This window comes from Oncorhynchus keta, chromosome 35 (genome assembly GCF_023373465.1).
Source record: "Oncorhynchus keta strain PuntledgeMale-10-30-2019 chromosome 35, Oket_V2, whole genome shotgun sequence".
In the NCBI taxonomy this organism is placed as follows: Eukaryota; Metazoa; Chordata; class Actinopteri; order Salmoniformes; family Salmonidae; genus Oncorhynchus; species Oncorhynchus keta.
Genome location: NC_068455.1, coordinates 67,680,719 through 67,701,709, shown reverse-complemented (window position 1 = coordinate 67,701,709; position 20,991 = coordinate 67,680,719). Strand labels below are relative to the sequence as shown.

Here is a 20,991-nt window from a genome sequence, read left to right as displayed (position 1 = left end):
CTATTTAGTGCACTTATTTTGACCATGGCCTATAAGGAATATGGTGCCATTTGGGACGCAAACAAAACCTCTTCCAACCTCCCATGATCAAGACATACTAGATATTTTTAAAAACAAGCACACACACACACACACACGCACACACACACAGACAAAATGGAAGAAAAAACATGCACACACAGATATACACAAACAGAGAATGAGGAGACACACAGAAAACATTTAAACAGAAACACAGGATAATAGAGAAGGAGAAAGAGAGAGAGACAGAGAGAGATAGTGAACTTCTCCAAACATTGAGGCCCTTGTCACACCGCGATGATCTAACAAAATTCAGTCGGAACACTGAAAATAGTGGTTTCATCCCAAATTGCACCCTTTACCTTCAACATTGAACCTTTGTTACCCACCATGAGTGTTACAGTTAGCATCAAAAGAACGCTAAAGCTTTGTCGGGGATTAAATAACATGAGTACCTGATAATGTTCTCTTTCGCTCTACTGAACGCTTCACTTTTACCAGTGCAGTTTGGAGAGCTGGGTCTGGATCTGTGTCTGGATCTGGGTCTGGGTCTGGATCTGGATCTGGATCTGTGTCTGGATCTGGGTCTGGATCTGGATCTGTGTCTGGGTCTGTGTCTGGGTCTGGGTCTGGGTCTGGATCTGGGTCTGGGTCTGGGTCTGGATCTGGGTCTGGATCTGGGTCTGGGTCTGGATCTGGGTCTGGATCTGGGTCTGGATCTGGGTCTGGATCTGTGTCTGGATCTGGGTCTGGATCTGTGTCTGGATCTGGGTCTGGATCTGGGTCTGGATCTGGATCTGGGTCTGGATCTGTGTCTGGATCTGGGTCTGGATCTGGATCTGGGTCTGGATCTACCTATTGATAAAAGTCACCTTGTCCTGGAGAGATTTAAGCCTGAATGGTGGAAAAACAATTGGAACCATTTCCCTATACATCATTTTTCTGTTACCTCTATAAGAACGCTAAAGCTTTGTCGGAGAATACTCAATACTTACATCACAAGAACGAGAAGAGAACCTTATTTTGTGAAATTGGAAAAAGTTCTAATTTAATACAGTTGAAATGTTTACAAATTAGATGCACTGAAATTAAAGCAACTTCTGAAAATGAACACTCGGATTATAGTGATATTATGTCTGATCTCTCAAACAATGTAAAGAATGTTTAGACAAGTGTAATCTAGAGCCAAGCGTGTTGATTTTTAATCGGAGGGTATCCTGCTATTGACACTTGTTGAATTATGCAACAGAACGTGACAACAGCAGTAATTTATGTGGATGTCTAGACAGAGCAGGTGAGTGGAAGTAGGCCTAGACAGAGCAGGTGAGTGGAAGTAGGCCTAGACAGAGCAGGTGGGTGGAAGTAGGCCTAGACAGAGCAGGTGAGTGGAAGTAGGCCTAGACAGAGCAGGTGAGTGGAAGTAGGCCTAGACAGAGCAGGTGAGTGGAAGTAGGCCTAGACAGAGCAGGTGAGTGGAAGTAGGCCTAGACAGAGCAGGTGAGTGGAAGTAGGCCTAGACAGAGCAGGTGAGTGGAAGTAGGCCTAGACAGAGCAGGTGAGTGGAAGTAGGCCTAGACAGAGCAGGTGGGTGGAAGTAGGCCTCGACAGAGCAGGTGGGTAGAAGTAGGCCTCGACAGAGCAGGCGAGTGGAAGTAGGCCTAGACAGAGCAGGTGAGTGGAAGTAGGCCTAGACAGAGCAGGTGAGTGGAAGTAGGCCTAGACAGAGCAGGTGGGTGGAAGTAGGCCTAGACAGAGCAGGTGAGTGGAAGTAGGCCTAGACAGAACAGGTGAGTGGAAGTAGGCCTAGACAGAACAGGTGGGTGGAAGTAGGCCTAGACAGAGCAGGTGGGTGGAAGTAGGCCTAGACAGAGCAGGTGGGTGGAAGTAGGCCTCGACAGAGCAGGTGAGTGGAAGTAGGCCTAGACAGAGCAGGTGAGTGGAGTAGGCCTAGACAGAGCAGGTGAGTGGAAGTAGGCCTAGACAGAGCAGGTGGGTGGAAGTAGGCCTAGACAGAGCAGGTGGGTGGAAGTAGGCCTAGACAGAGCAGGTGGGTGGAAGTAGGCCTAGACAGAGCAGGTGAGTGGAAGTAGGCCTAGACAGAGCAGGTGAGTGGAAGTAGGCCTAGACAGAGCAGGTGGGTGGAAGTAGGCCTAGACAGAGCAGGTGGGTGGAAGTAGGCCTAGACAGAGCAGGTGGGTGGAAGTAGGCCTAGACAGAGCAGGTGAGTGGAAGTAGGCCTAGACAGAGCAGGTGAGTGGAAGTAGGCCTAGACAGAGCAGGTGAGTGGAAGTAGGCCTAGACAGAGCAGGTGGGTGGAAGTAGGCCTAGACAGAGCAGGTGAGTGGAAGTAGGCCTAGACAGAGCAGGTGAGTGGAAGTAGGCCTAGACAGAGCAGGTGGGTGGAAGTAGGCCTAGACAGAGCAGGTGAGTGGAAGTAGGCCTAGACAGAGCAGGTGAGTGGAAGTAGGCCTCGACAGAGCAGGTGAGTGGAAGTAGGCCTCGACAGAGCAGGTGAGTGGAAGTAGGCCTAGACAGAGCAGGTGAGTGGAAGTAGGCCTAGACAGAGCAGGTGAGTGGAAGTAGGCCTCGACAGAGCAGGTGAGTGGAAGTAGGCCTAGACAGAGCAGGTGAGTGGAAGTAGGCCTAGACAGAGCAGGTGAGTGGAAGTAGGCCTAGACAGAGCAGGTGGGTGGAAGTAGGCCTCGACAGAGCAGGTGGGTGGAAGTAGGCCTAGACAGAGCAGGTGGGTGGAAGTAGGCCTAGACAGAGCAGGTGAGTGGAAGTAGGCCTCGACAGAGCAGGTGAGTGGAAGTAGGCCTCGACAGAGCAGGTGGGTGGAAGTAGGCCTCGACAGAGCAGGTGGGTGGAAGTAGGCCTCGACAGAGCAGGTGGGTGGAAGTAGGCCTACACAGAGCAAGTTTTAGTGGTTTCAGCCCTGTTCCACCCACCACTTTATGTTAATGTGTTAATGTATGCAAATTTCCCTATTGTATTTATGCAAATTACGCAAATATATAACTTTCTTTATTTTAACATCAAAAATAATAAATGTAATACCTGATACCATTAGAACATATATGAGGGCATAACAAAGTTACATTTTACAATAAATACGTGAATTGCCACCAAAAATCCACGAACTCTACTATGTATTTGTCAGTGCCAGTAAAATGTTTTATGTGCTATAATTCAGTCAATATCTGATGGATTATACACATTTTAGAAATGTGGAGTATTTTCATCCATTGTCCAACAGTTGCATTTACTAAAATTGTTATTAAAATATTTTTCATTACCGTTGCTACCCTCACTCCCTCCTGCTGCCGGTGGTAGGTGGTTGTGATGGTGTATCAGTCAGTCATGGGTTCAAACACCATTTGTTTCCTTTCAAATACGTAATCTGTGCTTGACTGAGTTTATATGGCTCAGTATTTGAATAATTTGAAAATATATCCAATACTGTTTGAACCCAGGTGGTATGGTGGGTCAGTGTGTGTGGTAGACAGCCAGGGTCAGTGTGTGTGGTAGACAGCCAGGGTCAGTGTGTGTGGTAGACAGCCAGGGTCAGTGTGTGTGGTAGACAGCCAGGGTCAGTGTGTGGGAGAGAGACTAGATGAGACTCAGTTAGAACTGAGTTAAGAACAGTAGCTTCAGGGGATTCAAGTGGCTGCAAATGTTTTTGTTTCCGTCAGTGATTGAAGTGGGCTGAGGTCCGTGGCTCTGTGACCGAACACATTAGTTCACACATCAAGAGGACACCAGAAACTTGTGTGGGGGAAGATAGCTGGAGAAGATAAGAAAACTCTGAATAAACAACTTCACACACTGACAGTGACACGTGCACACACACACACACACACAGATTAGATTAGATTACATCAGAAGATTAGATTAGAAGAGACATACACAAACACACACACACACTCACACACACATTAATGTGAGCGATAGAAATAAAAAAAGGCAGTTGAAGAAGAGAGTGAAATACTTTTAAATAAGATGCAAATGAGCAAACAGATGAGAAAATTATGGTGAAATCTGGAGGGAGGACCGTCGAAGAGGAGAGGAGGGATTTTGAGGAGACAATGATGGGGAAGGAGGGGGCACAGAGCGAGAGAAAGAGAGAGGGAAGGGGGAGAGTAAGAAAAGAAGAGATAAGAGTGAGAGAAGATTTAAAAAGAGAGAGTCAGCAAGCCATAGGACACACAGCACACAGTCTTGGCGATAACAAATCTTTCAAACTGTCATTTCTCAGAGCTCTGTGTTTTCTGCTAACGCCCCCTCTTGCCAGCCTCACGCAGACAATCGCACACACACACAACGCCCTCTCCCCTCACACAGAGAGACCAGAGGCACGCATGCAAGGCAGGCAGCTTATTTCTTCGGAGGCTATCTATCCTCTCAACTTAGCTTATCGTCCAGTAACTAAGTTCAATTGACGACGGCAGTACGTATAGTCCTCGTGAGGGGCGTCGTGATAGACGGCCTCCCAAACGGCACCCTATTCCCTACATATGGCACCACTTTTGACCAGAGGCCTTTGTAATGTAGTGCATTACATAGGGAATAGGGTGCCATTTGGTACAGATACTTAGACACAGTGGAGGCAGCAGCACTGCATAAAGAGAAGGAGCTGTTGAAGGATTTGCCTGTGAGGAAGAGGAGGAGGATGAGGAGGAGGAGGAGGAGGAGGATGAGGAGGAGGAGGAGGCTTGAAAGCATCTGCCCTGCACTCTGATTCCATACAGTCGCTGGGTATGTCCCAAATGGAAGTATTCCAGAAATAGTGCACTACTGTCAAACAGGTTCCTAGTACACTATTTAGGGAATAGGGTGCCATTTGGGAAACTAACTGTGTCAATCTTGGTGGGAGATGACTGGGAGCTGATTACTCATTATAGCAGAGGCCAGGGTATGAATCATACAGCCCACAGCCAAACGACCTTATTAAATAATAACTTCACAGGCCATACGTCTTCACAGCTATCTCCGGTATAGACATGACTCTTTAGCAGGTCACCTCCTTATAGCCTCATCCCAAATTTGTATGTGCTGTCTTGCCAATTAATTTGGGACCATGGACCATATTCTCAAAGTGTCTCCAAGTAGGAGTGCTGATCTAGGATCTGTTTTGCTATTTGGATCATTATGAATATGATTACATGGTTGGGGGGATCGACCTGTTCGTAGATCAGCACTCCTACTATGAGACGCTTTGTGGATATGGGCCCTGATCCCAGATCATTAGGAGTTGGTAAAACCGCACAAAAAGATCTGGGAACCGGCTAGCGGGAGCTGGACTGCTAAAGAGTCATGTTTGTACCAGAGACAGCTGTTCAGGCTAGACTGGGCTGCAGCTCAAATGGCACTCTATTCCCTACATAGTGCACTGTTTTTGACCAGGGCTTATATGGTAGTAGTGCACTAGATAGGGAATAGGGTGCCATTTGGGTCTCAGACATGGCCTGTTCTGTAGAGTTATTATTATTATTATTATGGTTTGTGCTCTGTAGGCTACTGTCTGGGAGGAGTTTCATCATATAGATTCATGACCCTTCACTTTAACTAGCCCACAGCTGTTGGTAGGAAAGAAAGTCTAGCAGGTTTGCATTGGCTGAGGTTGCAAAGTTTACAAGTTTATAGAGATTTCAAAAATCACGATGTGTGTGTGTGTGTGTGTGTGTGTGTGTGTGTCTTTACTAGGAAAAGCTCTCTCTACCCAACAACTTGCTGTTACTGACTCCCTGAGCAGCAACATCTTGTGTTACCAGCTCCTCACAAAGCTAATAACGGCTTCACTGTCATCCGTTGCGTCGATACCTCAACCGGCCCACAGAGAGAACGAATGGCCCATCGGACGGGAACCCTACAGCTCTTATCAAAGTCTCTCTCTCTCTCCCTTTCTCTCTCTCTTACTCTCTTTCCCTCTATCTCTCACCCTCTCCCTGTTTCTGTTGTGTCTCTCTGTTTCTCTCTCCTCTCTCTCTCTCTCCCTCCCTCCTCTCCTCCCCTCCTTCTCACTCTCCTCCCCTCTCTTTCTATCTCTCTGTCCCTCTCCCTCTCTCTGTGTGTCTGTATAGGGTTCCAGTGAAAGTATGTCATTCTATACCCTGATAAAAGCACTGTGTTATCAAATGGGGAGTACGTAGGATCAGGGGAGTCTTTGTAGCTGTCCGCCATGGACGAATTTAGGGTTGGTGGGATTTTGAAAACGAAGGGGATATGTAGGATGGGGGCGCTGAGTTTGGGGGTTAGGGGGGTCAAGTTTTTTTGTGTGTCGATGTGTAATTTGATTCCCTATTGACATTAAAGAACTCTCTCTCTCTTTCTGAGCCTCTCTCCATTCCCCCCTCCTTACGGCAGCTGAATGGGGGTTGTTCCCCCTCCAATGGGTTTTTGTTCAGACATCCCCTAACCCCCCTCTCTCTCTCTCTGTGTGTGTGTGTGTGTGTGTGTGTGTGTGTGTGTGTGTGTGTGTGTGTGTGTGTGTGTGTGTGTGTGTGTGTGTGTGTGTGTGTGTGTGTGTGTGTGTGTGTGTGTGTGTGTGTGTGTGTGTGTGTGTGTGTGTGTGTGTGTGTGTGTGCCACTCTTCCAGGCAGCCATGCCCTCATTAAAAGGGTAAATATTTGCATGTTGTCGTCCATTGTCTTGGCCTGAACAGCCCTCTTAAAGGAAATATGACCACACAGGCACTGTGTGTGTTGTGATCACAGTCAAGGAACCCTATTCACTACTGCAGGGCCTGTATTCATCAAGCAGAGTATGAGTGCTGATTTAGTTTAGCCCTTTATATCATAATGAATAGCGTTACATGGACAGGTGGAACCTGATCCGAGATCAGCAGATGAGAAGAAGGCCTTATTTTGCTCTGTAGACCGAATCTGAAAGTGGTCTTATTTTCTACAGCAGGGCCTGTATTCATCAAGTATTCACAGGGCTCTGGTCGACAGTAGTGCACTATATAGGGAATAGGGTGCTATTTGGGACACTAAAGGATTCAGTAAAGAAGCACATTGTGCCAGTATTCCTCTAAATACCTACACAAGAAGATTCCTCACCGGAATTTTTTAAATTTTAATTGAAAATCTCTCTCTCGCTCTCTGAGTAGGGTGAAATTAATGTGGGAGAGATTATACAGCTGTAACTGTCATGCAAATATGCAATTTCTTTTTTAATGATTTTGCATTACTGTAGTTCAGGCTGTGTTTTATCTAGGCATACTCTGTCAGATTAATTTGGTGATGGCTGGCTGGCTGGATGTAGTGGCACAGGGATTACCCCAACATGTCACAATCATGTTTTTTGGTTAGATTTCCCATCAGTCGCTTGCCTGACTGACACACACACACACACACACACACACACACACACACACACACACACACACACACACACACACACACACACACACACACACACACACACACACACACACACACACACACACACACACACACACACACACACACACACACACACACACACACACACAGAGAGAGAGCATCAGTAGAGCATCAGTAGAGGTCAACACTCTCCATTTGATACTGGGGGATAGAGAGAGGGTTAACTGGGTTAACTGAGGATTAACTGACAGATCTATATCAAACATTATTCTGGAGAAACACACAAACACACACTGACAGGGATGCTCGTCTATCCGGACAGCCAGTGGCTATCATGCTATGGAGCTGCAGCAGTGACTCAGTGAGAGGAGATGTAGACAGGACACACACTGTAGAAGTGACAAGGTGTCAGCTACACTGGACTACAAGTGTCACTGAGTCACTCCCCTGCTGCTGACACACCCACTCACACAACACACACAGTGTGGACACGCATGTGTGTGTGTGCTTGAATATGTGTGTGTATGCGCATATATGTGTGTGTGTCCTGTCTCCGCTTTCTGCTTGCCCTGAGGGAGACTGCATGCCAGGGCCCACACACATGTACCCAAATACAGAAATAAGTGGGGGGGGGGATTCACTGGAATTCACAATACTTCTTTAAGTATTCACTGGCATGACATAGACTGACCAGGTGAATCCAGGTGAAAGCTATGATTCCTTATTGAGATCACCTGTTAAATCCACTTCAATCAGTGTAGATGGAGGGGAGGAGACAGGTTAAAGAAGGATTTATGTTACGGTTGTAGGTGCCAGGCGCACCGGTTTGTGTCAAGAACTGCTTACGCCGCAGGGTTTTTCACGCTCAACAGTTTCCCATGTATTTGTTTAAACACCTGATGGTTTCATTTCAGAGAGACAAATAATCCAGATTTTTTTTGTTGCTCAATGCTATATCCATCTCATTCTCAGAGACATAAGTAGGACTGCTAGGTTTTACACAGTCAAATGTAACTAATAACTACATTTTTATTGTAATAAAGAAATGTACAAATGAGACATTTGTGAAATGAATATTTAAAAACGTACAAAATAAATAGTTCAATACAATAATATGAGATCTGGATGTAAAACATCTACATTTGACATCTTTATCACTTAGCAGATGATCTTATCCAGAGCGACAGCTAGGTGACACAACCACATATCACAGTCAAATAAATATACAGGATACCAGCATTCCAATCCAGCTAAACAATGGATACATAGCATTTAGCAGAAAAACACATTTTCATTCCCCTAAAAGCATAGGAATCTAAAATCTATGATTTTAAAATCTGAGAACAGTAATATTTTACACACACATAAAGTTACCCATAAGCAATCATTTCTGACAAAAAAGCACAATGTGAGAAACGGGTGGATTTAGCATTTTAGAGCTAAACTCTTCATACAGTGTCTAGAGCATGTGTGTATTTTAAAGTGTATTGTGAATTGTGTATAATGTCTAAGTGTATATATTATTCAAGGTGGCACAGTGTGATGACTAATAATGAGTTACAGTCCATAAATGTGGATGGAAATGTCTCAAGTAGCCCTCAGACACAAAAATTACTGAAACAATTACACATACAGACATGAGTGCACACACACCGACACACACACACACAGAGTTATGTGCACACACACACACACACACACACCATCCCCACACACACACCTTGCCTTCACACACACAACCACACAACACACACACCACAGTAGATCTCAGAATCACACACCTACACACTCATAGATGTCTGGTCACACGCACACACACACACATACACGGAATAGGGTCCATCCCCACACCCTTGCCTTAGCCTGAACCACAACCAGTGAACATCCTCATCTCCCAGGCAGACTAAAAACTCTTTTGCCCGCTTTGAGGACAATATTCAGTGCCATTACAGGCCTGCAACAGAAACTTTGTTCTTCCACCTCCTTCACTGCAACCGAGGTGAGTAAGACATTTATACGTTTTAAGCCTTCCCCAAACAATGCAGGCCCAACCATCCCCAGCTCGCGCCTTAGTGCCTAAACTGTTAACCAGCTGGTTGTTTGTGTTTTAACGCTGTCAACACATGGAATAACCCTTCAATGGAATCCCTATACCAGTCTAACTGTTCCCACATGGAATTAACCCTGCCAACCATTGTTCCCTGTTCCCAAGAAATTAACCCTGTAAACATGGAATTAACCCTGTAACACTGGAATTAACCCTGTAAACACATGAAGTGCTTTGAAGACTACATGGAATATCACCTCCAAACACATGGAATTAACCCTAGACCCACATGGAATTAACTGCTTAACCCCAAATTAACCCTCCACATGGAATTAACCCTGTAACCACAATTAACACTGCCCATGGAATTAACCCTGTAACAAGATGGAATACCTATGTGAACAATGCTGTTCTGTAAACAGCATGGAATTAACACCATAGTAACCCTCCAAGCACATGGAATTAACCCTGTAGACCCTGGAATCTCGACCCTGTAACCACATGGAACTGGGTACTGGAACCTGACATGGAATTAACCCTGGTGGTGAGGGTAGGCAACAACATCTTAACCTCCCCACATGGAATTAACACTGGGGGCCCCACAAGGGTGCCTGAACCCTCTCCTGTACTCCCTGTTCACCCACACTGGAATTAACCACGCTAACTCAATCATGGAAGTTTGCCCTGTAACAACAGTGGTAGGCTTGATTACCAACAACGAATTAACCCTAAACAGGGATGGAGGTAACCCTGTAACCACATGGAGTGTAACCCTGTCAGGAAAATAACCCTGTAAACACATGGAACGTAACAAAACTACATGGAGATGAACCCTGTAAACACATGGAAAACAGCAGATGGAACAACCCTGTAAACACATGGATGGAACAGTAAACACATGGAGAACCCTGTAGCTAGTTTTAAGTTCCTCATGGAATAACATCACAGACAAACTGGAATTGGTCCACTCACACATGACAGCGTCCTGTAAACACAGCGCCTATTCAACCTCAGGAGGCTGAAGAAATTAACCCTTGTCACCAAAAACCCAAACTTCTACAGGATGCACCCTCGAGAGCATCCTGGAATTAACCCCTGGTAAACAACTGCTCCGCCCATCAACCGTAACCCTGTAAACAGAGGGTAGTGAGGACTGCAAACGCATCACCGGAAAACCCTGTAAACCAGGACACCTAACCACCCGTTGTTACAGGAAGGCCATAAAGATCATCAAGGACATCAACCACTGTAACCACTGCCTGTTAACCCCGCTATCATCCAGAAGGCCCTGGTCAGTACAGGTGCATCAAAGCTGGGAAAGACTGAAAAACAGCTTCTATCTCAAGGCCATCAGACTGTTAAACAGCCACCACTAACATTGAGTGGCTGCTGCCAACACACTGTCATTGACACTGACCCAACTCCAGCCATTTTAATAATGGGAATTGATGGGAATTATGTAAATATATCACTAGCCACTTTAAACAATGCTACCTTATATAATGTTACTTACCCTACATTATTCATCTCATATGCATATGTATATACTGTACTCTACATCATCGACTGCATCCTTATGTAACACATGTATCACTAGCCACTTTAACTATGCCACTTTGTTTACTTTGTAACACACTCATCTCATATGTATATACTGTACTCGAACCATCTACTGTATGCTGCTCTGTACCATCACTCATTCATATATCCTTATGTACATGTTCCTTATCCCCTTACACTGTGTATAAGACAGTAGTTTTGGAATTGTTAGTTAGATTACTTGTTGGTTATCACTGCATTGTCGGAACTAGAAGCACAAGCATTTCGCTACACTCGCATTTAACATCTGCTAACCATGTGTATGTGACAAATAAAAGTTGATTTGATTTGATTTGATTTGATTTCCCAAGTAGATCTCAGAATCGGTGTCCTATGTCGGCTCATAGATGTCTGGTCAAAAGTAGTACACTACATAGGGAATAGGGTGCCATTTGGGATCCACACCCAGTATAGCCTGAACCGCTGCAGTAGAACATCCTCATCTTACCCTCAAACCTCTTATTGAATTTGACGTGAGCAATATTCCTGTCATTACAGAGAGACAGAGACTTTGTTCTTCCACCTCGTTGTGTGTATGTACTCATTATAATGATGCACTCATTATTTAGTTTTAAGCCTTCCCCAAACAATAGTCCTAACCTTAACCACTCGAAATGAGTGCCTAAACTGTTAACCTTTGAGTTGTTTCATGGAATTAACCCTGTAAACACATGGAATTAACCCTGTAACCACATGGAATTAACCCTGTAACCACATGGAATTAACCCTGTAAACACATGGAATTAACCCTGTAACCACATGGAATTAACCCTGTAACCACATGGAATTAACCCTGTAAACACATGGAATTAACCCTGTAAACACATGGAATTAACCCTGTAACCACATGGAATTAACCCTGTAAACACATGGAATTAACCCTGTAACCACATGGAATTAACCCTGTAAACACATGGAATTAACCCTGTAACCACATGGAATTAACCCTGTAACCACATGGAATTAACCCTGTAACCACATGGAATTAACCCTGTAACCACATGGAATTAACCCTGTAAACACATGGAATTAACCCTGTAAACACATGGAATTAACCCTGTAACCACATGGAATTAACCCTGTAAACACATGGAATTAACCCTGTAAACACATGGAATTAACCCTGTAACCACATGGAATTAACCCTGTAACCACATGGAATTAACCCTGTAACCACATGGAATTAACCCTGTAAACACATGGAATTAACCCTGTAAACACATGGAATTAACCCTGTAACCACATGGAATTAACCCTGTAAACACATGGAATTAACCCTGTAACCACATGGAATTAACCCTGTAACCACATGGAATTAACCCTGTAAACACATGGAATTAACCCTGTAAACACATGGAATTAACCCTGTAAACACATGGAATTAACCCTGTAAACACATGGAATTAACCCATGGAATAACCCTGTAACATGGAATTAACCCTGTAACCACATGGAATTAACCCTGTAAACACATGGAATTAACCCTGTAAACACATGGAATTAACCCTGTAACCACATGGAATTAACCCTGTAAACACATGGAATTAACCCTGTAACCACATGGAATTAACCCTGTAAACATATGGAATTAACCCTGTAACCACATGGAATTAACCCTCTAACCACATGGAATTAACCCTGTAACCACATGGAATTAACCCTGTAACCACATGGAATTAACCCTGTAAACACATGGAATTAACCCTGTAAACACATGGAATTAACCCTGTAAACCACATGGAATTAACCCTGTAACTACATGGAATTAACCCTGTAAACACATGGAATTAACCCTGTAACCACATGGAATTAACCCTGTAACCACATGGAATTAACCCTGTAAACACATGGAATTAACCCTGTAACCACATGGAAATAACCCTGTAACCACATGGAATTAACCCTGTAACCACATGGAATTAACCCTGTAAACACATGGAATTAACCCTGTAACTACATGGAATTAACCCTGTAAACACATGGAATTAACCCAATAAAACACATGGATTTAATGCCTCAAAAATAAACGTTAATCCATAGTACGTGGAATTTCAAGGGAACTATGAGATCTTCTTGCTATCTGTCAACTCCAGCTCACTAATTAATAACAGGGTTGCTGTGTTTGGTTCCCCAGCTGTTGTGTGTGTGTGAGCATCCGTGGGTGTGTCAAACATCAAGCTGGTTCTTTTTCCATTCAGTGGATATAAAGCCCAGAGTGATCTCATGGCAGTGAAGGGGAGGAGAGAAAGGGAGCGCGTCCCAATAATCTCTCCTTTCTCCTGAAGTGTGCACTTGTTCACTTCCCTACACTGACTTAAGACTGATATACAAATGATGGTGGGAACTTTTAACAGCCCATGCCTCCACCAATCCAATGCTTTTAGATTTCTGGGAAGTAGTGATTGAGAGTACACTTCAGGAGGAATGAGAGATAGTATTGAGATGTGATCCCAGGGCCTGGGTCTGTCCTATCATGGCACAAACCCAGGGAGAGTCTACTGTTGGACACAACATTATTTCTAACATCGGGATCTAACTGGAGGTTCATTTGTTTTGTTTTACGAAGATTAAAAAGAAACAATATCTTATCCATATGTTGTTACATGTGTACATGGCACCCTTATTGGTTTATAGAAACGTATTCAATACTCATCCACTTACAGGTAAAGGTAAGAATATCATACAGCTGTTGAATTCACATAATGCTTTATATACTGTAGAGCAGGGGTGTTTAACTCCTACCCTACGAGGTTCGGAGCCTGCTGGTTTTCTGTTCTACCTGATAATTAATTGCACACACCTGGTGTCCTAGGTTTAAATGAGTCCCTTATTAGAGGGTAAAAATGGGAAAAAAATGCAATGGAACTGGCTTCGAGGTCCAGAGTTGAGTTTGAGGGCTGTAGAGTCTAGCCATTCCAATTACAATACCATGTGTCTTAAATGTGGCCTATGGTGACCTCCAGCGGATGGATGAGGAATGACAAGGTGTAATCTACCCATTACGCACGTTTCCAAAAGCGCAATGTGCGCAGTGCTCTAGTCTTGGTACAGTATCTGCTTCATACCTACTTCTAGTCTTTTCTCATTGGTAAAATACCGTCCTCCACCTTCTTTCCTCCGTTTGCTTTCCTCTGTGACCCGGAAACCGTTAAGTGGTCGAGGAGATATCAATTCGTTAGTTGGCGAACAGAAGCGCGTCCTCCCCTCCTCGATAGCCACCTTTCATTGAGGATAGTTAGTTATGTGTATCCTACCTGAGTTCTTCCATGAAATACATTTTAATCTCCGACATCCCCTTTGAATCAGCTTTTGTTTTGGGGGGAGGAGAAAAGCATGCACACGTCAAAACTAAATGATCTGTAAAATGTCTGCCCTTTTTCAAAAGAAGAAGAAGCTTTCAATTGAGAAAAGGCCTCAGAGTTCGACGCGACTTTTCCTTTCTCCCTGCAGTACTATGCATAATCAACTTCAGATGAGTGGACATTTCTAAAGTAATGTATGCGTCCATAAATTAATCCAAACACGTTTAAATAATGCATGCGTGTGTCCACAATTACTTGTGTTGTGTTACCTAATTTCTCAAAATCAACAACATAACAACCTAAACATGTCCATATTGCTCCAATCTGTTCTAGGAGACAAACGAGGTCCTGAAAGACATGATACTGTAATAATTGTTCTCTCTCCATTCTCTGCAACGGCCCAGGGTAGTCTACATATAGTTAGAATTCTAAGAGGAAAATAGTCATAATTTATATCTTTACTGAAATAATGATGATATATATTGCCTCAATAGCCAACCACCTACAGTTAAAAGTATAGGCATAATCATAAGTACAGGACATGGCAGATATTTTACTAGTATACTACTAAAGAGAGAGAATGAGGGGGTGACAAAATTGTTTGAGCGGACCTTTGGGGGAACAGTCCGTCCGTGGGGGGAATACTGAATCACTCCAGGATGCTTTTGCAGAAGTCTTTGCGCTGTCATACCACGGCGCATTCCTGAAAAGGGAATTCACAGAATGTCACTGAAAGAGGGGCGTTCTCCCGAAGGGCATGTCACAGTTGTCTGCATCCCCAAATCCCGTGGATTTTTAACTGAACAAGAAAGGACGCACATCAAGTTAGCATCTTAAAGAAGAGGAAAAGAGGAAATAGAAAAAGGTAAGTAGACTAATTTAATTATGTGGGGGCGCTTTTGAACAGCTCGTTGGAAATCACCTGAAGTGGTAGATCTGTCATTTAGAAAGATAAATTGCGGGGAATTGGTAATTTGGCCACTCGGAACTAAATCAGTCGGAACTGCCACGCGAATCATTCCGGGGTGTAATGATATTGCTCTCTCTTTTTCTTCTTCGTGGTCAAGATCCGTTATTTTCCTTATCTTCATCCCCCGAGATTTCAAGTTGTGTTGGCGGTAATTGTTTTGGTGTAAACAGCGTTTCCGGTCACTTAGCCTACATTTCTGCTATCTAACTTTAGCTACAGGCCACCATAATCATCTGTGAGTCATATCAAATAATTGATGTTGGTTGTTTTTTTTTGCTATTGTCATCATTTGAGAAAATTCCGGAAATAACTGTCTGACAGCACACAGGTATGTAGATCCAGACCGGTGTCCCCTGAATGCTTCTTATAGATTAGGTATAAGAATATTTCAGAAGGTAGGAGTTATATTAATCAACAACTAAGTAGCTGTAAATAAATGACCAAATTAAAGCAATCTGTTGCTGGGTTGGTTACCAAATAAAGCAAGACAGATAGAAAACAAAAAGATTGGTGCAAATCACTCCCAGGGTTACAAACTTTATTTCATTGAATACAAGCAATCAGTTTGGACGCTCAGTGACAGTCAGTTAGTATGGCTATTGTCTGCCTTCTTATTGGCATCCTAAAGTGCACTACATTGCCGTCCCAAATGGCACCATATTCCCTCTATTAGTGGACTACTTTCGACCAGAGCCCTATGGGTGGGTCCTGGTCAAAAGTAGTGCGCTATGTAGGGAATAGGGTGCCATTTCAGACTGCCTATTAGCTCTGTTCACAGGGTACATCAGAGTGTAATCTCACATGATTGGATTGTTACATAAGTTTAGCAGAGTGCCTGCCATCCTCGTCTCCTCCAACCTGCCTGTCTGCGTGGGAGGGCCTCCTTCCACTGCTCTATCGTTGCTATACAAATCCATGGACATTTGATGTGGTTGAAAAGGTTTTTACTCTGCATCATGGTGTGAAACATCACTATGTTGGCCAAAAAGTCATTTTAAAACCCATAAGTGAGCCATATTGGGCATTTGTCACATGGTGTATGTCATATGAAGAGTGAATGTGACGGTTGATGTTATGTTAATTTAGGGGGAGGCATGTCATCCCCTGTGTGTGTGTGTGTGTGTGTGTGTGTGTGTGTGTGTGTGTGTGTGTGTGTGTGTGTGTGTGTGTGTGTGTGTGTGTGTGTGTGTGTGTGTGTGTGTGTGTGTGTGTGTGTGTGTGTGTGTGTGTGTAATGGTGGAGGATGGGGTTTCATCCCAGCCTGTTTAGTGGGAGTGGAGTGTGAGTGTGGTAGCAGAGTGAAAAGGCATGACGTTGATCACACACACACACACACAGACAGTAATGTGGTAATGAGCAGTCTGTTGTTTTTATACAAGTGGTGCCTCACACACAGTATGGCAAACCCACTGTCACCTACTGATGATGTCATCATAGCCATGGCTGGTGTCACACCCACCACTGTAGATGGAGAGCCAATTGCTATTGTAAGATTGTTAGCTGCCTCTGCCGAGTCCCCAACAACCGGATGTTCCGGTTTTTATTAGAAATGGAAAGAGAGCCTTTGATGCCACCTTCGCTTTTGGACGTTAACAAGGCAACACTGTCTTAACTCCTCCTCCACATTTACTGGATTGGTTGAACAGTGCAGAAGAGAACCTCCCCTGGCAGTTTATTTTCTTCTCCTTAAGACTAGTATGTAGGGGGATCTAGTTTCAGGCCTTTCTTTTACGCCTGCTATGTTAGGTTAGATTGTTGTTGGATTTTTAAAAAATCGAACCTTATTTAACCAGAAAGTCCCACTTCCAAGGCAGACTTGGCCAAAAAGGGCAGCTCAATTAAAAATGCATTCCTCATTCAACAAGGTGGAGGTTACAAAAAGTTGGTACATTGACACTGTCGAGGGCTTTTCCATCTCGATTCCTCTGTACATTTATTTACCAAGTAACGGAATCACAACTGTTTCTGTGAGGATTGATACCTTCTTCATAGACACTGGAAAACCATTATGATATTCCCTCTCACTCTAGTCAAAATCATCTGATATTATTTAGTAGTCCCTAAAAAAACACTTTGTTCAACGAGTGCTCTAAAGCCCAACCCTGTCCATCACAGTATTATTCATTGACGTAGTCATAAGATAGAGGCCTGAACATCCATTAACTGGGGGTTTGAGAACATTTCCACCCATCACTTTATCTCAAGAGGCCTGCTGGCTATTTTCTCCCTCTCTTACCAGAAGCGCCTGGCAGCCTGGTTGTTCTAACCGCTTAACAGTGAGAGGTACTCAAATGTATTTGTAGAGACATTTTTACAACAGCAGTTGTCACAAAGTGCTTATACAGAAACCCAGCCTAAATCCCCAGAGAGCAAGCATGTAAAGGGATGGTGGCTAGTGTAACGGATGTGAAATAGCTAGCTAGTTAGCGCTGGTGCGCGCTAAATAGCGTTTCAATCGGTGACGTCACTTGCTCTGAGACCTTGAAGTAGTGTTTCCCCTTGCTCTGCAAGGGCCGCGGCTTTTGTGGAGCGATGGGTAACGATGCTTCGTGGGTGACTGTTGTTGATGTGTGCAGAGGTTCCCTGGTTCGCGCCTGGGTATGGGCAGGGGACGGTCTAAAGTTATACTGTTACACTAGGAAGAAACCTAGAGAGGAATCAGGCTCTGAGGGGTGGCCAGCCCTCTGGATCTCTGTGTGTGTGTGTGTGTGTGTGTGGTGTGGTGGTGGTGGGGGGGTCGAGTAAGGCTGACTATCTGAAAAAAAATCTTGGTCGACCGAAAGTCGTCTGTTCATTGACGAGCCTCATACAAACATGGTCTCTTTTTTTCTTTCTTGAGGAAGGCAGCTCCAAAATGCTGGTGTTCAAGCCTAGCTCAGTGCTTTCTTGTGGTGGTGGGGCAGCCAATGGAAAATACAGAGCGTATGGGTTGGTAATGTTCTCTAGCTGCGCCGTGATTGTCACTCATGGGGACACTACGTAACTGCAAAATCTATTGGGAGAGCTAAATAATTCAAGCCCCCTGGGTGCTGCCACAAATTTACATTAGAAGTGCCAATCCAAGAAGGCTCAAGGTCATTGGCCACAGATAAAATGCCGTCAAATCAGGTTATATCTACCATAGTTTTGATTGGACTGATCGTGTCAACATCATACTTTAAAAATCTTACAGTTGAAGTCGGAAGTTTCCATACACTTTGGTTGGAGTCATTAAAACTCCTTTTTCAACCACTCCACAAATTTCTTGTTAACAAACTATAGTTTTGGCAAGTCAGTTAGGACATCTACTTTGTGCATGACACAAGTCATTTTTACAACAATTGTTTACAGACAGATTATTTCACTTATAATTCACTGTATCACAATTCCAGTGGGTCAGAAGTTTACATACACTAAGTTGGATGTGCCTTTAAACAGCTTGGAAATTCCAGAAAATGATGTCATGGCTTTAGAAGCTTCTGATAGGCTAATTGACAGAATTTGAGTCAATTGGAGGTGTACCTGTGGATGTATTTCAAGGCCTACCTTCAAACTCAGTGCCTCTTTGCTTGACATCATGGGAAATCAAAAGAAATCAGCCAAGACCTCAGAAAATAAATTGTAGACCTCCAAACGCCTGAAGGTACCACATTAATCTGTACAAACAATAGTACCCAAGCATAAACACTATGGGACCACACAGCCATCATACTGCTCAGGAAGGACACTTGTTCTGTCTCCTAGAGATGAACGCAATTTGGTGCGAAAAAATGCAGATCAATCCCAGAACAACAGCAAAGGACCTTGTGAAGATGCTGGAGGAAACGTACAAAAGTATCGATATCCACAGTAAAACGAGTCCTATATATACATAACCTGAAAGGCCACTCAGCAAGGAAGAAGCCACTGCTCCAAAGCTGCCATAAAAAAAGCCAGACTACGGTTTGCAACTGCACATGGGGACAAAGATAGTACATTTTGGAGAAATGTCCTCTGGTCTAATAAAACAAAAATATAATTGTTTGGCCATAATGACCATTGTTATGTTTGGAGGAAAAAGGGGGAGGCTTGCAAGCTGAACAACACCATCCCAACCGTGAAGCACGATGGTGGCAGCATCATGTTGTGGGGGTGCTTTGCTGCAGAAGGGACTGGTGCACTTCACAATATAGATGGCATCATGAGGAAAGGAAATAACGTGGATATTCTGAAGCAACATCTCAACACATCAGTTAGGAAGTTAAATATTTGTTGCAAATGGGTCTTCAGAATGAACAATGAGCCCAAGCATACTTCCAAAGTTGTGACAAAATGGCTTAAGGACAACAAAGTCAAGGTATTGGAGCAGCCATCACAAAGCCTTGACCTCAATCCCATAGAAAAATTGTGGGCAGAACTGAAAAGGCGTGTGTGAGCAAGGAGGCCTACAAACCTGACTCAGTTTCACCAGCTCTGTCAGGACTAATGGGCCAAAATTCACCCAACTTATTGTGGGAAGCTTGTGGAAGGCTACCCAAAACTTATGACCCAAGTTAAACAATTAAATGGCAATGCTACCAAAAATAGATAAAAGCTGAAATAATCATTCTCTCTACTATTGTTCTGACATTTCACATTCTTAAAATAAGTGGTGATCCTAACTGACCTAAGACGGGGAATTTTTACTAGGATTAAATGTCAGGAATTGTGAAAAGCTGAGGTGTATGTACACTTCCGACTTCATCTGTAGCTAGCAAGCTAACAGTCATCATGAATCAAGTCGACAATCTACTGGCAAATCCTTTTCAGTCCTTGTCATATGAAGAGAAATTACGAAGGAAAATTATAGATAAAACATATCGGTGCTCATCGGCCATTGGCCTTAAACATTACACAACAAGTTGGAAATCTCAAATTCAACAATGAGTTGTTTGGAAGAAATCAGTGGCTTACTGCAAGTGTTGCAAAACAATCACAAGCCTGCTATTCAGTGGAGTGGTGTGTGTGGTCTGGGTTTAAGGGTCTCTTTTCCAAGCTTAAAAGGGAAGACATTCACATGCCATGGGCCAGAAAAGGTTCAGAAGAACTGGAAACTCGGAACTGGGAAATCTCAGACTTTCAAGACAACTGGGAACTAAAAAAAACGAGCTCCAACTGGGAAAATACTTTTTGAACAGTCATCCAACTCCAATCCAATTACAAGTCGGGAACGCTGGCCTCTTTCTAGGGCTCCGACCTGAAGATCACTGCGTCATGATTCAACCGTGTTTTTTTCAGAGTTCTCATATGTCTTGAAAGCACCGTAAATCCAGAGAATGCCAGACTTTGATGACAAAATTTGACCACGAAAGACCGCCGCACCACCTTCCTGTTCAAGTGAGCACAGCATAACAAGGTGAGTCCAAAAATGTATTATATACTGCTGCATAAATTATGTAATATTCCAGGGAGATATACATACTGTAGCTAAGAAAGTAATTCTAAGTGTGTGTTGTGTAGTAAGCTGCTTGTGCCTCACCCTAATAATTTGGTCCCTTTCCCCTTCATAACTTAGCCTACTGTTCTGACTTGGTGGTGCACTTGTAGCCTGTTTTAGATAAATGTCATCATCAAATATTGTAAGAGCTTTCATTGTTTGCTTATATGCCCCCTTTATTTATCCTATGGTTCTGAGTTGGTGTACTGGGAGAACACTGTAAGAACGGAAAATATTCTGTCACTGTACATTCCAAAAGTGCTGAACAAATAGTT

The 20,991-nt window shown here is 43.7% G+C and overlaps 1 protein-coding gene across 2 annotated transcripts in view; it reads left to right on the top strand.

The window, feature by feature from the left end:
- The first annotated feature begins 14,927 nt into the window (after positions 1 to 14,927).
- rin1b (Ras and Rab interactor 1b) overlaps positions 14,928 to 20,991 on the top strand; it is a 34,732-nt gene continuing 28,668 nt past the window's right edge. For both annotated transcript variants that reach the window (XM_052497373.1, XM_052497371.1), the window contains exon 1: positions 14,928 to 15,177. The gene's annotated coding sequence lies outside the window, so the exon portion shown is untranslated. The remainder of the gene's footprint in view (positions 15,178 to 20,991) is intronic.